Source organism: Dasypus novemcinctus, chromosome 3 (genome assembly GCF_030445035.2).
Source record: "Dasypus novemcinctus isolate mDasNov1 chromosome 3, mDasNov1.1.hap2, whole genome shotgun sequence".
Lineage (NCBI taxonomy): Eukaryota > Metazoa > Chordata > Mammalia > Cingulata > Dasypodidae > Dasypus > Dasypus novemcinctus.
Window position 1 is genome coordinate 42,253,542 of NC_080675.1, and position 16,568 is coordinate 42,270,109.

Consider the following 16,568-nt stretch of genomic DNA (forward strand, 5'->3'; position numbering starts at 1 on the left):
ATTGCTGCACAACAAATTATCACAGACTTAGCAGCTTAAAACAACACCCATTTATTATCACACAGTTGTATAGTCAGAATTATAGATGGGCTTGACTGAGTTCTCTGCTCAGGATCTCACAAAGCTAAAACCAAGGTGTCAGTTAGGCTGGGATCTGACCTGAAAACTGCAGGGAAGCACCAGCTTCCACACTCATTCAGGTTGTTGGCAGAATCCAGTTCCCTGCTGTTAATAAGCCTAAGGTCCCTGTTTATCTGTTGGCTGTCACCTGGGGGGTCACACACTGCTCCTAGGGACCAATCATATTCCTTTTCTTGGTGGCCCCCACTGTCTTCAAACCAGCAACAGTGCCTCAACTCCTCCTCATGTTCTGAATCTCTCTACTTTCCCCTTCTTCTTCAGCCAGAGTAAGAAAGCTCTCTGCTTTTAAGGGTTCAAGTGATTAGATCAGGTTCACCTGGATAATTTCGTATCTTAAAGTCAACTGTGTCATATAACATATCACAATCACAGGAGAGATAGTGCATCATATTTATAGGTTCCTGGCACTAGGGAAGGTCATCTCTGGAGGAACCGTTTTAGAAGTTCTGCCTATAACTATGTCTCTAAGAAAGGAGAGGTAAAAAAGTCCTTTTAAAATTATATGTGTATGTATACATATATAAACACACATATATTAAGTGCTAGCCAGCCTTTAAGGTTGGACCCAATGATCCACATCTCTTGATATTCATGTACTTCTGTAGCCCCCTCAATTCAGTATCAAGCTTGGCTGTGTGACCAATAGAATACAGCAGAAAGGAAAGTATATAACTTCCAAGCCTAGGTCATAAAAGACATTGCCATTGCCACTTCCATCTTGTTCTCTTGAATCACTCACTCTAGGGAAAGTCTGCTGCCACGTCCTAAAGACATCAAGCAGTCCTATGGAGAAGACCATGTGACAAGAACTGAGGCCTGCTACCCCAAGTAGGAACCAACTTCCCAGTCAAGTAAACGAACTATCTTAAAAGCCCCTAAGCCCCAGGCAAGCCTTCAGATGGCTGCAGTCTTGCTGATATCATAACTGCAATCTAATGAGGGATCCAAAAGAAAAACATCCAGTTAAGCTGGTCCCAAAGTCCTGACTCACAGATACTACATGAGTTAATAAATAATTATTGCTCTTTAAGCCACTAAGCTTTTGGTTGGTTGGTTACACAACAATATGTAACAAAAAATTGTGGATAAACATATAGATAGGTAGATAGATACATAGATAGATAGATAGATAGATAGATAGATAGATAGATAGATAGATAGATAGATAATCAGAAATATACAACTTTAAAAACATGTAATAAAAACTCCAAAAATATAAGAATCACTGATATTTATTAATGAAAAGTCAAGTAAGTAGAAAAATTCTTTAATTTTACTATTTTGATAATTTTTTTTAAATGGCATACAAATGAACATACTCCAAAGTAAAACACCATACCCTGGAATAGCAATAACATTAAAAGTTCCTAAAGCTTGGCCCATCCCCAAATCTAAAGGGTGAGTACAGGAGAGGCAATGGGATCCAAAGTACATGGGACTTTATAAGATACAGGAAAGATTTTGGTTTTTCTCTGATTGAGATAAAAAGCCATTGGATGGTTCTGAGCAAAGAAATGACTAATTTATATTTTAAAAGGATCATTTTGCTCCTATGTGGAGAATGGACTTTTAGGAACAAAGACAGTCAAGGAGTTAAAGTATTCTAAAATGAACACGGTAACATAAGACATCCCCTGGAAAAGTCTCCTCTCAGAATAAGCCAATTAAAGGACAAAACCCTCTTGCTTAGAACTCTCAAAGATGATAGGTAATGGAGGACTCCACAAATGCTGAATCTAAGAAAAAGAAAAATAAACTCAATTTTGGGTAGGATATTTTCTCCCCAGACCCACCAGTGCAGATCCCTTCCCCTCACTCCACTCCAAAAAACTTAGGAGTCATGCAGAGGCAGCATAGCCTGGGTCCATCCTTTTGCAGAGGCAGACCATAGAGGCAATCATAGAAGCTAGTTAGAACCCCGTACATACCCAGGTGCAGGGACCGAAGTCCTCAGAGAGGCAAGATGGAGTACAAGTGGTTGAGGAGTGCTACATACAAAAGTGCCCAGAAGGAGATAAAAAAGAGAGTGATAGAGAAAGAGCAAGAGAGAGAGAAAGTGACCATGTCGTAACTATTGGCAGGAATGCACACACTCAATCCAATCTCTGTTTGCTAGGCCACCTACATGCAAAATGGAGCTTTCTGGATTGACCCCATCTGGCTCCCTAGGGCAGTATACCCTAGTGGGAAGAAACCAGAGACAGAAAAGCCTCAAAGGCAGAAAAGCCTCATATAGGAAAAAAAGGCTGTAAGACAGTATGGGTCCAGAAATGAAAGTAGATGAAAAAGGGGGTGCAAAGTGAGGGAGAAAATTTAAACAAATCATAGAGCTGAGAAGAAAATTCTGCACAAAAACAAACAGAACAGATTAAGGTTCCTGGAGAAGTAACAGAGAAAAGGATGTTTTTTTTCCTGGAGGTGAAACAATTAGACAAAAAGTAAAATCTTAAAATTGTACCATATATCCAAGGCAAGAATCAGGTGAAGAAGAACTGAGAAAATCTGAACAGTTAAACACAGGCTACTATAAAGGTCCAGAATAAGCGGGACTAAGCATCAAAGAAGAGCCTAACACAAAGCCAATCAATAATAAAACCCTGGGCAAGGGGGGAGGAACTGACCTTTAGAGTTAACACATCAAAATAATCAGATGCCCAGACTCAGGAAAAAATTACAAGCCATACTAAGAAGCAGGGAAATACACTCAGTCAAGGGAACATATTACAAATTCAGGGAGACACAGAATTTGGAACAACCAATAAAGAAAATCAAATAAAACTCCTAAATCAATTCAAGTACATGAAGGAAAATACAGATAGTTAAAGAATATTAAAAAGACAATGTGTGAACATAAAGGTGAATTTTAGAGTTTAAAAAGAAGCATAGGGAAGTGGATATGGCTCAACCAGTTCAGTGCCCATCCACCACACGGGAGGTCATGGGTTCAGGTCCCAGTGCCTCAGAAAAGAGGAGCAGTTGCCACACCCACTGCAGTGAGCTCAACATTGCATCTGCCACAACAAGCTAGACGCTGCACCCGTCACAAGCAAGCTAGATGCTGTACCACCACAAACAAGCTAGGTACCACACCTGCCACAATGAGCAAATACCTAAACAAGCAGATGCCACAAGCCAGCAGACACAGCAGCCCATGGGGAGCAGATGTGGCTCAGACTTTTGGGCACTTGCCTCCCATGTGGGAGGTCCTGGGTTCAGTTCCTGGAGAAGGCAAGCAAACAATGAGCAGACAGACAAGAGAGTCATCTGCGGGAAGGGGGAATAAATAAAATTAAAATAAAATAATAAAATAAAGAAACATAACATAAATTGTGTGAATGAAAGACACTATAATGGAAATTAAAAATATACTGGAGGCATATAAAGAAGATTTGAAGAGGCAGAAGAATCAGTAAGATACAAGACAAGACAATTGAAACCATATAGTCAGAAGAACAGATAGAGAAAAGAAGAGAAAAAAATTGAACAGTGTCTCAGAGATTTGAGTGGCAACATGAGCACACAAATACAAACATCACAGGTATCCTAGAAGGAGAAAATAAGGGAAAGGGGACAGAAAGAATATTTGAAGAAATAATGGCTGAAATTTTCCTAACTCTTATGAAAGACATACATGTCCAAGAAGCACAACATACTCCAAACAGAATAAACCCAATAGACCTACTCTGAGACACATACTAGTCACAATGTCAAATGCCAAAGATAAAGACAGAATTCTAAAAACAGCAAGAGAAAATCAATTCATCACATAATTAGGATCCTCAATAAGACTAAGTGTCAAATTTTCATCAGAAATCATGGAGGCAAGAAGGCAGTGGTACAATATATTTAAAGTACTGAAAGAGAAAAACTGCCAACCAGTAATTCTTTACCTGGAAAAACTGTCCTTCAAAAATGAGGGAGAGTTTAAAACATTCACAGATAAACAGAAATTGAGAGAGTTCATCAACAAAAGACCTATTTTATAGGTATTACTAAAGGGAGTTCTGTAGGTTGAAAGGAAAGGACAGGAGATAGTGGCTTGGGAGAAGTGTGAAGAAATGAAGATCTTCAATAAAGGTTACTAAAAGGGTAAATGCAAAACCCAATAATAATGTATCCTCAATATACAATTCTACTCTTAAATTCCTATATGAGTCAGAATACAATTGAGCAAACAAAAGTCTTATTTCCTAATAACAGACAAGCAAAATATAAAATGGTAATACAGGACAAAAACAACAGAAAAAGGGATATGGGAGCAGACAACATATACACCTTTGAAGCTAAGTTGGTATCTTTTCAAATTAGTAAGTTAATAGACGTAGATTGTGTAATACAAACCCCAAGGTAACCAAAAAAGTATTTTAAAAATATAGAGGGAAACAGATGTGGCTCAAGCAGTTCAACACCTGCTTCCCACATGGGAGGTCCTGGGTTCAGTCCCTGATGCCGCCTAAAAAATAAAATAAACAAATAAACAAAAAGCATACAAATCAAAAATCCAAGTCAGGGGAGTCAATGTGGCTCAGTGGCTGAGTGCCAGCTTCCCACATACAAGGTCCTGAGTTCAAGCCCTAGCCCTAGTACCTAAAAAAAAAAAATATATATATATATATATATTCAGAAACAGAAATGATTAAAGGGATCACTCAGAAACATCACAAAAGATTAACTATACAGAAAAGGAGGCTGCAATACAGGAAAATAGAGACCAAAAAAGATACGACATACAAAAACCAAAGGATAAAATGGCTAAAGTAAGTACTACCTTTACAGTAATTATGCTGAGTGTTAATAAATTAAACTCCTCAATCAAAAGACATAGATTGGCAAAATGGATAAAAAAATCATGATCCTACTATATGTTGTTTAGAAGAGGTTCACCTTAGATCCAAAGACACAAATAGATTGAAAGTAAAAAAATGGAAAAAGATAGTCCATGCAAATAGTAACCAAAAAAGATCGGGGGTGGCTATACTAATATGGGACAAAACAGATTTAAGTCAAAAGATGTTTCAAGAGACAATAAAGGACACATACTAATAAAAAGAGCCGAGCTACTAGAAGATGAAATAACAATTATAAATATTTATGCACCAAACCATGGAGCCCCAAATACATGAGGCAAACACTGCCAAAACAAAAGGGAGAAATAGACACCTGTACAATAGTTGGAGATTTTAACATACCACTCTCATCAATACATAGAATATCTAGACAGAAGATCAGTAAGGAAACACACAACTTGAATAATACAACAAATGAACTAGACCTAACAAACATATACAGAACATTGCACCCCAAAACACCAGGCTACACATTCTTCTCAAATGCATGTTTTGTTCTCCAGGATAGCCCACATGTTGGGTCACAAAGCAAACCTCAAGAAATTTTTAAAAACACTGAAATTATACAAAGCATCTTCTTTAACCACAATAGAATAAAGCTGGAAAGCATTAACAATCAGAGAACTGGAAAATTCACAAAAACATGGATTAAACAAACCATGGACCAAAGAAGAAATTACAAAGGAAATCAGTGAATATTTTGAGAAAAATGAAAATAAGAATACAACATACGAAAACTTAAGGGATGCAGTGAAGTCAGTGCTGAGAAGGAAATTTATAGCCCTAAATGCACACATTAAAAAAGAAGAAAAAACTAAAATCAAATACTTAATTGCATACCTGAAGGAACTAGAAATAGAACACCAAACTGAACCCAAAACAAGAAGAAGGAAAAAAAATAAAGATTAGAGCAGAAATAAATGAAATAGAGAATTAAAAATCAATAAAGATAACAGTGGTTAACTTCCAGGAATATGGCAGACTAGAAACACATGGTACTCTCTTCTCTCCCCCCAAAAAACAGCTAAAGAAAAGTTGAAACAGTCTGGAAAAAAGTCTTCTAGGGTTTAGGATACCAGGAAAAGGCTGGACAGCACCCAGAAGGGAGGGACAAAGGAAAAGATTCATGATGGCAAAACTGTGAGTTAAAACTAGCAGCTGCAGGAGAAGATGCGGTTCAAGCAGCTAAGCACCTGCCTTCCACTTGGGAGGTCCCAGGTTTGGTTCTGGGTGCCTCCTAAAAAAACAAAAACAAAAAAGCAAAAACAAAGGATAAAACCAACTCAGGGAAGCAGATCTATCTCAGTGGTTGAGCACTGGCTTCCTACATACACGGTCCCAGGTTCAATTCCCAGCCCCTGGTAACACAAACACACACACACACACACACAAACAGCAGCTGCTACTGCTGGCACCCTTCCCCACACTAAAGACACTCTAGAATTCTCAGGCCTCTGGGCCCGCTACAGACAAAGGGGGCTCCAGGGATCCACTGCCTCAGGAAAGGGGAGAGAGAGGGAAATACTGTAAAGCTGACTCAGCTTTTGACTGTTAAATTTGATCTCCTGTATCCTACCAGCCCCTTCCAGGCTAGGTGGGGCAGACCATTGTTTGCCCTGTAAAGGAGCTCAGGACTAAAGAGATCTGACCCTACCAATCTCCCTTTCTACTAACCCGGACTGATTATTGAGGACTCAGTGGAGAGGAGAATTATTTTCTGCCCAGAAAAGTGAGGGCTGCCAGGGAAGGCTGGGGAACTGTCTCTGAGAAAGTTTGAATTACAAGGCTTTTAGCCTCCAAGCAGGAACCTTTATCACATTGATCCAGTCCATGTTGCAGCAGACACATTAAAACGAGGCATCGAACTGAGAGGGTTTCCAAAGAACACCTTCTTCTGGCAGACCAAGGAAGTGCACATTAGGAAATTAAGTAAGAGAGGCTTTTTCTGGCCTTTATAGCCTCCCTCTCCAAGGCCCTAGGAAGCGGGTCTGCAACCAATTACTGGGTCCAGAGCCCAGTTTTGAGCAACAGGGACAATCCTAACCACCCTGGTCAAACCAAGAATCATAGAGGAGCAGTAACACATAGCCACCCATCACTAAATCCCTTGAAAAAGACAGAAACTCAGTATCTGAGTAAACTATCATCCTAATGAGATGCCTAGACATTAGCAAAAAATTAAGAGCCATACTGAGAAAATGGAAGACATGGTCCAAGAAAAGGAATATATCAAAGCTCCAGAAGGGACACAGGATTTGAAACAACTATTAATGAGATGCACACAAACTTCCAAAATCAAATTAAATTGAAAGACAATATGGCTAAAGAGATATATGACATCAGGAAGACACTGAGTGAGCACAAAGAAGACTTTGAAATCCTGAATAGATAAGTAACAGAATTCAAGGAATGAAAGACATGATCAGTGGAAAAAGTGGCAACAGTAGTTGCTGAGGGCAGGGAGAGAGAAGAGATGTGACATGGGGGCATTTTGGGGATTTTGAGTTGTCCTTAATGATGTTGCAGGGTCAGATGCTAGGCTTTATATATCCTGCCATAACCCACTGAATATACTGAGGAGAGTGCGAACTATAGGGTAAACTACTATCTGTGTAGAGCAGCAGTGCCCCAAAATGTGTTCACCAAGTGTGATGAGTGTGCCACAATAAGGAGGGAGGTTGTTGGTGTGGGAGGAGTGTGGTGGGGGGTGGGGGGTATACAGGAACCTCATATTTTTTAATGTAACTTTTTTGTGTGATGTATATATCGTCAAAAAAATAAAATTTATGAAAATGATGTGGTGGGGTGGGGAGTGGGTTATATGGGAACCTCTTATGTTTTTGTTTTTTATGTTTTTTAATGTAACATTCCTTGTGATCTATTAACTTTAATTTTATATATATACATATATATATACAAAAAAACACACACACATTACAGGGAAGCAGATGTGGCTCAAGTGATAAAGCTTCCGCCTACCATATATATGGGAGGGCCTGGGTTCGATCCCTGAGGCCTCCGGGTGAAAAAGAAGAAGAGAAAGCATGCCAGCACGGTGAGCCAGTGCCCATACAAGTGCCAGCATGGTCAACGCAAGTGCCCATGTGGTGAGCCACTGCCTGCATGAGTGTCCGTGTGGTAAACCAGTGCCTGCACAAGTGAGTCACACAGCAAGAGACAGCAAGATGATGACGCATCAAAAGAGAGGCAAGGGGAGAGTCAAGATGAAGCGTGGCAGAAACCAGGAATTGAGGTGGCGCAATTGACAGGGAACCTCTCTCCACATCAGGGGTCTCTAGGATTGAATCCTGGTGAATCCAGAGGAAAGAAAATGAGAAGAGAAGACAACACAGACAGCAAAAACAGCAGGGTGGGAGGAGGGGTAGGGGGGAAATAAATAAATCTTTAAAAAAAAATTAGAGACATTCAGCAGCAGAACTGAAATGATAGAAGAGTAATGATACAGAAGACAGAGCAGCTGAAATTGAAGAGAGAAATGAGCAGAGAGAAAAAAGAATGGAAAAAATTGAGCAGGGGCTCAGGGAGTTGAATAGCAACACAAAACACAAAAGCATATATGTATTGGAAGTTTCAGAAGGAGAAAAGAAGAGGAAAGGGGCAGAAAGAGTGTTTGAAGAAATAATAGCTGAAAATTTCCCAACTCTCATTGAAGAAATGAACTTACATGTCGAAGTAGCACACAATACTTCAATCAGAATAAATCCAAATAGACCTACTCTAAGATACATAATACTCAAAATGTCGAATGTCAACGATAAAGAGAAAATCTGAGGGCAGCAAGGAAGAAGCAAACCATCACATACAAGGGACAACCAGTAAGACATAGTGTGGATTTCTCATCAGAAACCATAGAAGCAAGAAACCAGTGGTATGATAAAATTAGGACACCGAAAGAAAAAAATTGTCAGCTGAGAATTCTTTATCTAGCAAAATTATCCTTCAAATATAAAGGTAAGTGTATTTGAACAAAACAGAAAAAAACTAAGAGATTTTGTAAAAAAGAATCTACCTTTGCAGGAAATACTAAAGGAAGCCTTAGAGCCTGAAAGAAAAAGACAGGGAAAGAGGCCTGGAGGAAAGTTTAGAAGAAAGAATAACAGAAAGGATAACCAAAAGAGTAAAAAGACAGACAAAAATATGATATTTGAACATCAAAGAATAAAATAGTGGAAATATATAATGCATTTACAATAATATCATTGAATGTCAATGGATTAAACTCCCCAATCAAAAGATACAGACTTGGGAAATGGATGTGGCTCAACAAATTGGGCTCCCATCTACCATATAGAAGGTCCAGGGTTCGATGCCCAGGGCTCCTGGTGAGGGCAAGCTGGCCCACACGGTGAGCTGGCCTACACAGAGTGCCAGCCCATATGGAAATATGGTCCCGCACAGGAGAGTCGCCCTGCATGGGAATGCTGCCTCTCACAGGTAAGCTGCCCGACACAGGATGCCAGCCAACGCGGAGAGCTGGCACAGCAAGATGACACAACAAGAGACACAGAGGAGAGAAAATAAGAAGATAGAGCAGAACAGGGGAGTTGAGATGGCGTAAGACAGTAATCGCCTCTCTCCCACTCCAGAAGGTCCCAGGATCATTTCCCAGAGCTGCTTACTGAGAATACAAGCAGACACAGAAGAACACACAATGAATGGACAAAAAGAGCAGACAATGGGGGGAATACATTTTGAAAAAACAGATATAGATGGGGAAGCAGATGTGACTCTTGCTTCCCAATGGAAGACCCTGGGTTTGGTTCCCAGTGCCTCCTAAAAAAAAAAAAAAAAAAAAAACAAATTAAAAAACCACACAACAAAGAAACAGGGAAAAAAAAAAAAAAACTCAGAGGAGCCAATATGTCTCAGTGGTTGAGTGCTGGCTTCCCACATACAAGGTGCCAGGTTCGCTTCTTAGCCACTGGTATCTCAATAAATAAATAAATAAAATAAAAAGAAATATAAGTTGACAGAATGGATAAAAACATGAGTCATCCATATGCTGCTTACAAGAGATTCACCTTAGATCCAGGGATACAAACTGGCGGAAACTAAAAGGTTGGAAAAAGATACTCCATGAAAACAGTAACTAAAAAAGGGGAGGTGTAGCTATACTAATATCAGACAAAACACACTTCAAATGCAAAAAAAGTTATAAGAGATACAGAAGGTCATTATGTATTAATAAAAAGGGACAGGGAAACGGACTTTGGCCCAGTGGTTAGGGCGTCCGTCTACCATATGGGAGGTCCGCGGTTCAAACCCCGGGCCTCCTTGACCCGTGTGGAGCTGGCCATGCGCAGTGCTGATGCGCGCAAGGAGTGCCGTGCCACGCAAGGGTGTCCCCCGCGTGGGGGAGCCCCACGCGCAAGGAGTGCGCCCGTGAGGAAAGCCGCCCAGCGTGAAAAGAGAGAGCAGCCTGCCCAGGAATGGCGCCGCCCACACTTCCCGTACCGCTGACTGACAACAGAAGCGGACAAAGAAACAAGACGCAGCAAATAGACACCAAGAACAGACAACCAGACAACCAGGGGAGGGGGAGAAATTAAATAAATAAATAAATCTTTAAAAAAAAAAAAAAAAGGGACAGTCCACCAGGAAGATATAATAGTCATAAATATCTATGCACCTAGCCACGGTGTCCTAAAATACGAGACAAACTTTGGCAAAACTGGGACCGCCTCAGAATTCAACACTTTTACACCTCACAGGTAAAAAGGCAGCTGACACAATGGAAGAAAATATTTGGAAATCACATGTTCAATAAGAGTTTAATATCCATAATATATAAAGAGATGTTTCAACTGAACGATAAAAACACAAATGACCCAATTTTAAAAATGGGTGAAAGATTTGAATAGACATTTGTCTGAAGAAATACAAATGGCAAAAATACACGTGAAAAAATGTTCAACATCACTAATGATTAGGGAAATGCAAATCAAAACTACAATGAGATATCATTTCACACCTATCAGAATGACCACTATTATTTAGACAGAGAACTACAAGTGCTGCAGAAGATGTGGAGAGATAGGAATACTTATTCACTGTTGATGGGATGCAGAATGGTACAGTCACTGTGGAGGAATGTTTGACAGTTCCTAAGAAGTTGAATATAGATTTGCCATGTGATCCTGCAATACCACTACTGGGGATATACCCGAAAGAACTGAGAGCAGTGATACAAATAGACATCTACACACCAATGTTCACAGCAGCATTATTCAAGATTTCCCAAAGCTGAAACAACCCAGGTTTCCATCAACCAATGAATGTTTAAACAAACTGTGGTGTATTCACACGATGGAATATTACGCAGCTATAAGAAGAAATGAAGTTGTAAAGCATATGACAATGTGCATGAACCTGGAGAACATTATGTTTAGTGAAGCAAGCCAGAAACTGAGGCCAAATACTATATGATTGCATTACTAGGAACTAAATATTTTGTATAACATATGGTATGATTCCATTTATAAAAAATATAAATATAAATCTGGGAAGCAGATGTGGCTCAACTAGTTGGGTGCCCACCTACCACATGGGAGGTCCCAGGTTTGGGTCCCAGTGCCTCCTAAAGAGGACAGACACTGTACCACCACAACAAGCTAGATGCCGTACCCGCTGCAACAAGTTAGATGCCACACCCACTGCAACAAGCTAGACACAAAGAGTTAGATGCTGCACCCTACACAATTAGCTATACGCTGCCCCTGCCCCAAGGAGCTAGATGCCGCACCCGCCACAACAAGTAGATGCCACAAGCAGATACAGTAGCTTGCAGAGAACAGATGTGACTCAGGCCATTAGGCTCTCGCCTCCCATGTGGGAGGTCCTGGGTTCAGTTCCCGGCACCTCTTGGAGAAGGTAAACAAACAACAAGCAGAAAAATGAGAGCTCCATCTGGGGCAGAGAGGGATAAAATTTAAAAATAAGTAAATAAATAAATCTCTTTTTTAAATGTAAATATAAATCAATGTATAAAGATGAAATTTGATTAATGGTTATGTAGGGCTAGGGAAGGCATGTGGCATTTTTCTTTTTAAGTAATGTAATAATTCTAAAATTTTTTGTGATGATGAATACACAACATTGTGATTATACTAAAAGTCATTAATTACACACTTTAGATAGATTGCATGGTATGTGAATATATCTCAGTAAAACTACTTAAAAAATAAATAAGTAATTGTGCAAGAATAGCCAGAAATAGCAGCTATGTATAGCAGGGGAAACAGAAAGATTGAGAGATGAAGATTTTCTTGTTTCTTTGTCTATTTTTTGTTTTTTATTATTATTGAACTAATGAAAATGCTCTAATAATGACTGAAGTGAAGAATACACAAGTACATGATTATACCAAATACCATTGATTGTACTCAGTGGGAGAAAATATTTGGAAACCACATGTCCAATAAGGGTTTAGTATCCAGAATATATAAAGAAATCCTATAACTCAACAATAAAAAGACAATCCAATTAACAAATTAACAAAGACTTGAACAGACATCTCCTCAAAGAGAAAGATGCTAAAAACCACATTAAAAGATGCTCAACATCATTATTAGGGAAATGCAAATCAAAACCAAACTGAAATAGCATTTCACATCTATTAGAATGGCCACTATAAAAAAGCAGAAAATGACAAGTGTTGGAGAGGATATGGCAAAATAGGACTTTTCATTCATTGTTTGTGGGAATGTAAAATGTTACAGCCACTTGAAAGGCAATTTGGAAGTTTCTCAGAAAGCTAAGTATAGTATTATGATATGACCTGGCAACCCCACTACCATATATACATACCTAAAAGAATTGAAAGCAGAGAACTCAGACAGATATCTGCACACCAATGTTCATAGCAGCATTATTCACAATTGCTAAAACATAGCAGCAAAACAAGTGTCCAAATCTGATAAATGGATTTTAAAAATGTGTTAGGTACATACAATGGAATATTATTCAGCATTAAAAAGGAATGAAGCGAGTGGATGTGGCTCAAGCAAGTTGAGTGCCCGTGTCCCACATGGGAGGTCCCAGGTTCAGTTCCCAGTGCCTCCTGAAAAAATACAAGCAAAACAAACAAAAAAAACAAATGAGCCAGTATGGCTCAGTAGTTGAGCACCAGCTTCCCAATTCCAGGCCACAAGTACCTTAAAAAAAAAAAGGATGACGTTCTGGTTCATGTGACAACATGGATGACCCTTGAACACATTATATTGAATGGCATAAACCAGACACAAAAGGATAAATATTGTATGATCTTGCTGATATGAAATAATCAGAATAAGCAAACTCACAGAGTTAGAATTTAGATTATTAGTTACCGGAGGCTGGGTTAGGTATAGGGAATAGGGAGTTAATGCTTAATTTTACAGAATTTCTGTTTGGGTTGATTGCAAAGTTTTAGAAATGAATGATAATAACAGTAGCAAAATATTGTAACAGCACTGAATTATACACATAAATGTGGTACAAGGGGAAATTTCAGATTGTATATGTGCAACTAGAATAAAAATTAAAATATAAAACATTTTTTAAATACCACTAGGAAATACCACTAAACACCCTGTAGAATGGGAAAAATAAAAAAGATAATACCAATTATCTGTATTTTAAGCATGATTCTTCTGTAAACCTACAGCTTCTCTAATTGAAAAAGACAATACCAAATGTTAGTGAGAACACAGAGAAGCTGCAACCTACATTTATTGCTAGTGGAAATGTAAAATGGTGCATTCATTTTGGAAATCAGTTTGGCAATTTCTTAAAAAGTTAAAACATATACCTATCACATGACCCAACCATTGTCAAAAACATTTACATGAATGTTCATAGTAGTATTAGTCACAATAGCAAAAAACTTAAAGCAATCTTAACATGCATCAACTGATGAGTAGATAAACAAAATGTGGTTCAACATACTATCATTAAGCAGTTAAAATGAACAAACTACTACTAATACATGAAACAATATGGATGAACCTCAAAAACATAATGATATATGAAAGACACAAAACATAAAAGACTACATATTATATGATTCCATTTATAGGAAAAGTTTAGAAAAGGTAATTTACTCAATCTAGATACCCTAGACAAAGGCCAGCTTGTACATGGTTTAGTCTTTGCAGGCAATACCACTTTTGTCCTTGTAGCATGAAAGCAACCACAGACAAAATGTAAACGAATGAGCATAGCTGTATTCAATATGTCTTTATTTACAAAAACAGGTGGCAGGACAGATTTGACCAGTGGGCTGTTGTTTGCCAACTGCTGCCCTAGAAAGACACTTACATATATGATCCAGGAGACATGTACAAGAATTTTCACATGAATTGTTCATATCAGCAGCAAACTGGAAACAAACCATATGTTCACTCATAGTAAAAGGGATAAATTATAGCATCTTTTCAAAATGGAATATGATACAGCAGCAAAAGTGAATTATACTCTTGATGCCTGCAAACATGAATAAATCTTAGAAACAATATTAAATGAAAAACAGTATTTCATAGAAAACATGATTTAACTACACACATGCTCAAAAATAAGCAAAACTAAATAAAATGTAATTATATCTCCTATGTAAATAGCGATATGAAAAACTATAGCTATAGGTAACTATAGGGAAAAACATATAGGAATTATAAAAATTCAGGAGGAAGGTAATCTACCAGCTGAGGATAGATGATAGGCTCAGGGAGAGCCTGTAGATAGTTTCAATCATTTGTATATTGTTCTAGTTGTTGGGTCATAGGCTCATAAGAGTTCATAATTTGCATATGCTGGATATAATTCATCTTATATACATAAAATATATGTTTATCTATATATAATGTTTTTTAATAAAAGGTAAACTGAGGCTTCCTGTCTTCAGCTCAATAAAAAAACAAAATGACTGAACAGCCTACTGTAGCTGAAACAGAAAGCAGAGAACTTGCTACTAATAAGCAGTCAGGGTAATTCTACTCCAAGTCAGCCAAGTAGATCAGGACCAAACCCCTGAAAGGTCTTGTAACTACTGCTTGGTTTCAGAAAGAATGGTTAAAAGCTAAGTGAAAAAGTATAGAAATTTATTTTGAAACTTAAAAAATAAAAAGTAGTTTTTGGTTAATGTTACTTAAGTTCAACTTTTTGCTATTTAGATAAGTTTATAACTCTTAGGATCCTTATTGATATAAACCTATTTGAGCAAAGGCCCAACTAATTCACAAAAAGATTATATAAAAGATACGATCTGGCACCATCTGGTGACAGTTTATGGGAACAGCAGGTTCTTTTTATTTTTACCCTAAGGCTAATTTGAGGTATCTTCATTCACTTGTTCATTCATTTACCAATTCTCTAATGAGTATCTATTATACATGGCACACACACATCTTAAATCTTTTTGGAAGGCTGGAAATAAAATAAGGTAAAGTGTCTCTAAACAAATAAATAATTATAAACACAGGTTCCTATATTCCAGGGGAAAAAATTCAGTTAAATTATGACTACCAATATAAGAAAATCATCTGCTCTTGCTTACAAGTTTGTTTAAAATATCTATGTCCCTAGATCCTTCAGGCAAAAAGTTCCTTAGGAGGGTATTAGTAAACAGTTTACCTATCAAATTATCACATCAGGGCCAGTGAGCACACCCATGCAGGGCAAAAACAGTTGTGGTAGTTAGAAAATATCCTCAAATTATTTGATACTTCTTCCTTCAAAAGAGAGACTAATTTCCCTTTCCTTGAATGTAGGCTGGATTTAATGACTTGCTTCTAAGAAAGAATATGTAGCAGAAGTGATGGTGTGTAACTTTCAAAGCTAGGCCATCAAAGGTTATCACCACCTCCATCTTGCCTTCTTTTGGGTCACCCACCCTGGGGAAAGTTAGACACCGTGTCTTGAGGAGACTCAGCAGCCCATGGAGCACCCATGTGAGGAGGAACCAGCACAACTTGATAAGTCTCATGAGTAAGCCCCCGTGGAAACAGATCCTTCAGGCCAACCAAGCCTGCAAATGAAAGGAGGCCTGGCCAATCTCCCAAATTCCTGACCCATAGAAACTGAGAAATAGTAAACGTTTGTTTTGTTTGTTTTTGTTTTGTTTTATTAAGATTCTAGGGTAGGGATTAAACCTGGGACCTTGGGAAATCATATGTGCAATGCCAGTGCTCAACTACTTGAGCTACACTGTCTCCCTACTATTGTTTTAATCCATTTAGTTTAGGGGTAATCTATTATGCTGCAATATATAACTAATACAAAAATTTTAATTTACTTTCCAGAATCAAATTTTAGATCTATAACCAGAAGTAAAAAGAGCTCGCTTTAATGTAATACCATAATTTGCCCATGTTAATAAAATTTCAAATTTTCCTTCCCAAAATATGAACTAGTGATCCTTTCTTAAGACCCCAAATTATTTCATAATATTCATTACGGTCTAAGTTAATTCAAAGAACAGTAACCTAAAGAGATATCAGTCAGCAAGGATATTTTGTTTTATTTTGTTTAAAAGATTTATTTTATTTATTCCCCCATACACACCCATTCCCTCCATTGTCTGCT

At 38.1% G+C, this 16,568-nt stretch overlaps 1 protein-coding gene across 4 annotated transcripts in view; it reads right to left on the reverse strand.

Annotated features, from left to right (window-relative positions):
* RAD51B (RAD51 paralog B) overlaps positions 1 to 16,568 on the reverse strand; it is a 744,701-nt gene that overhangs the window by 718,831 nt on the left and 9,302 nt on the right. The gene's annotated exons all lie outside the window — the stretch shown is intronic.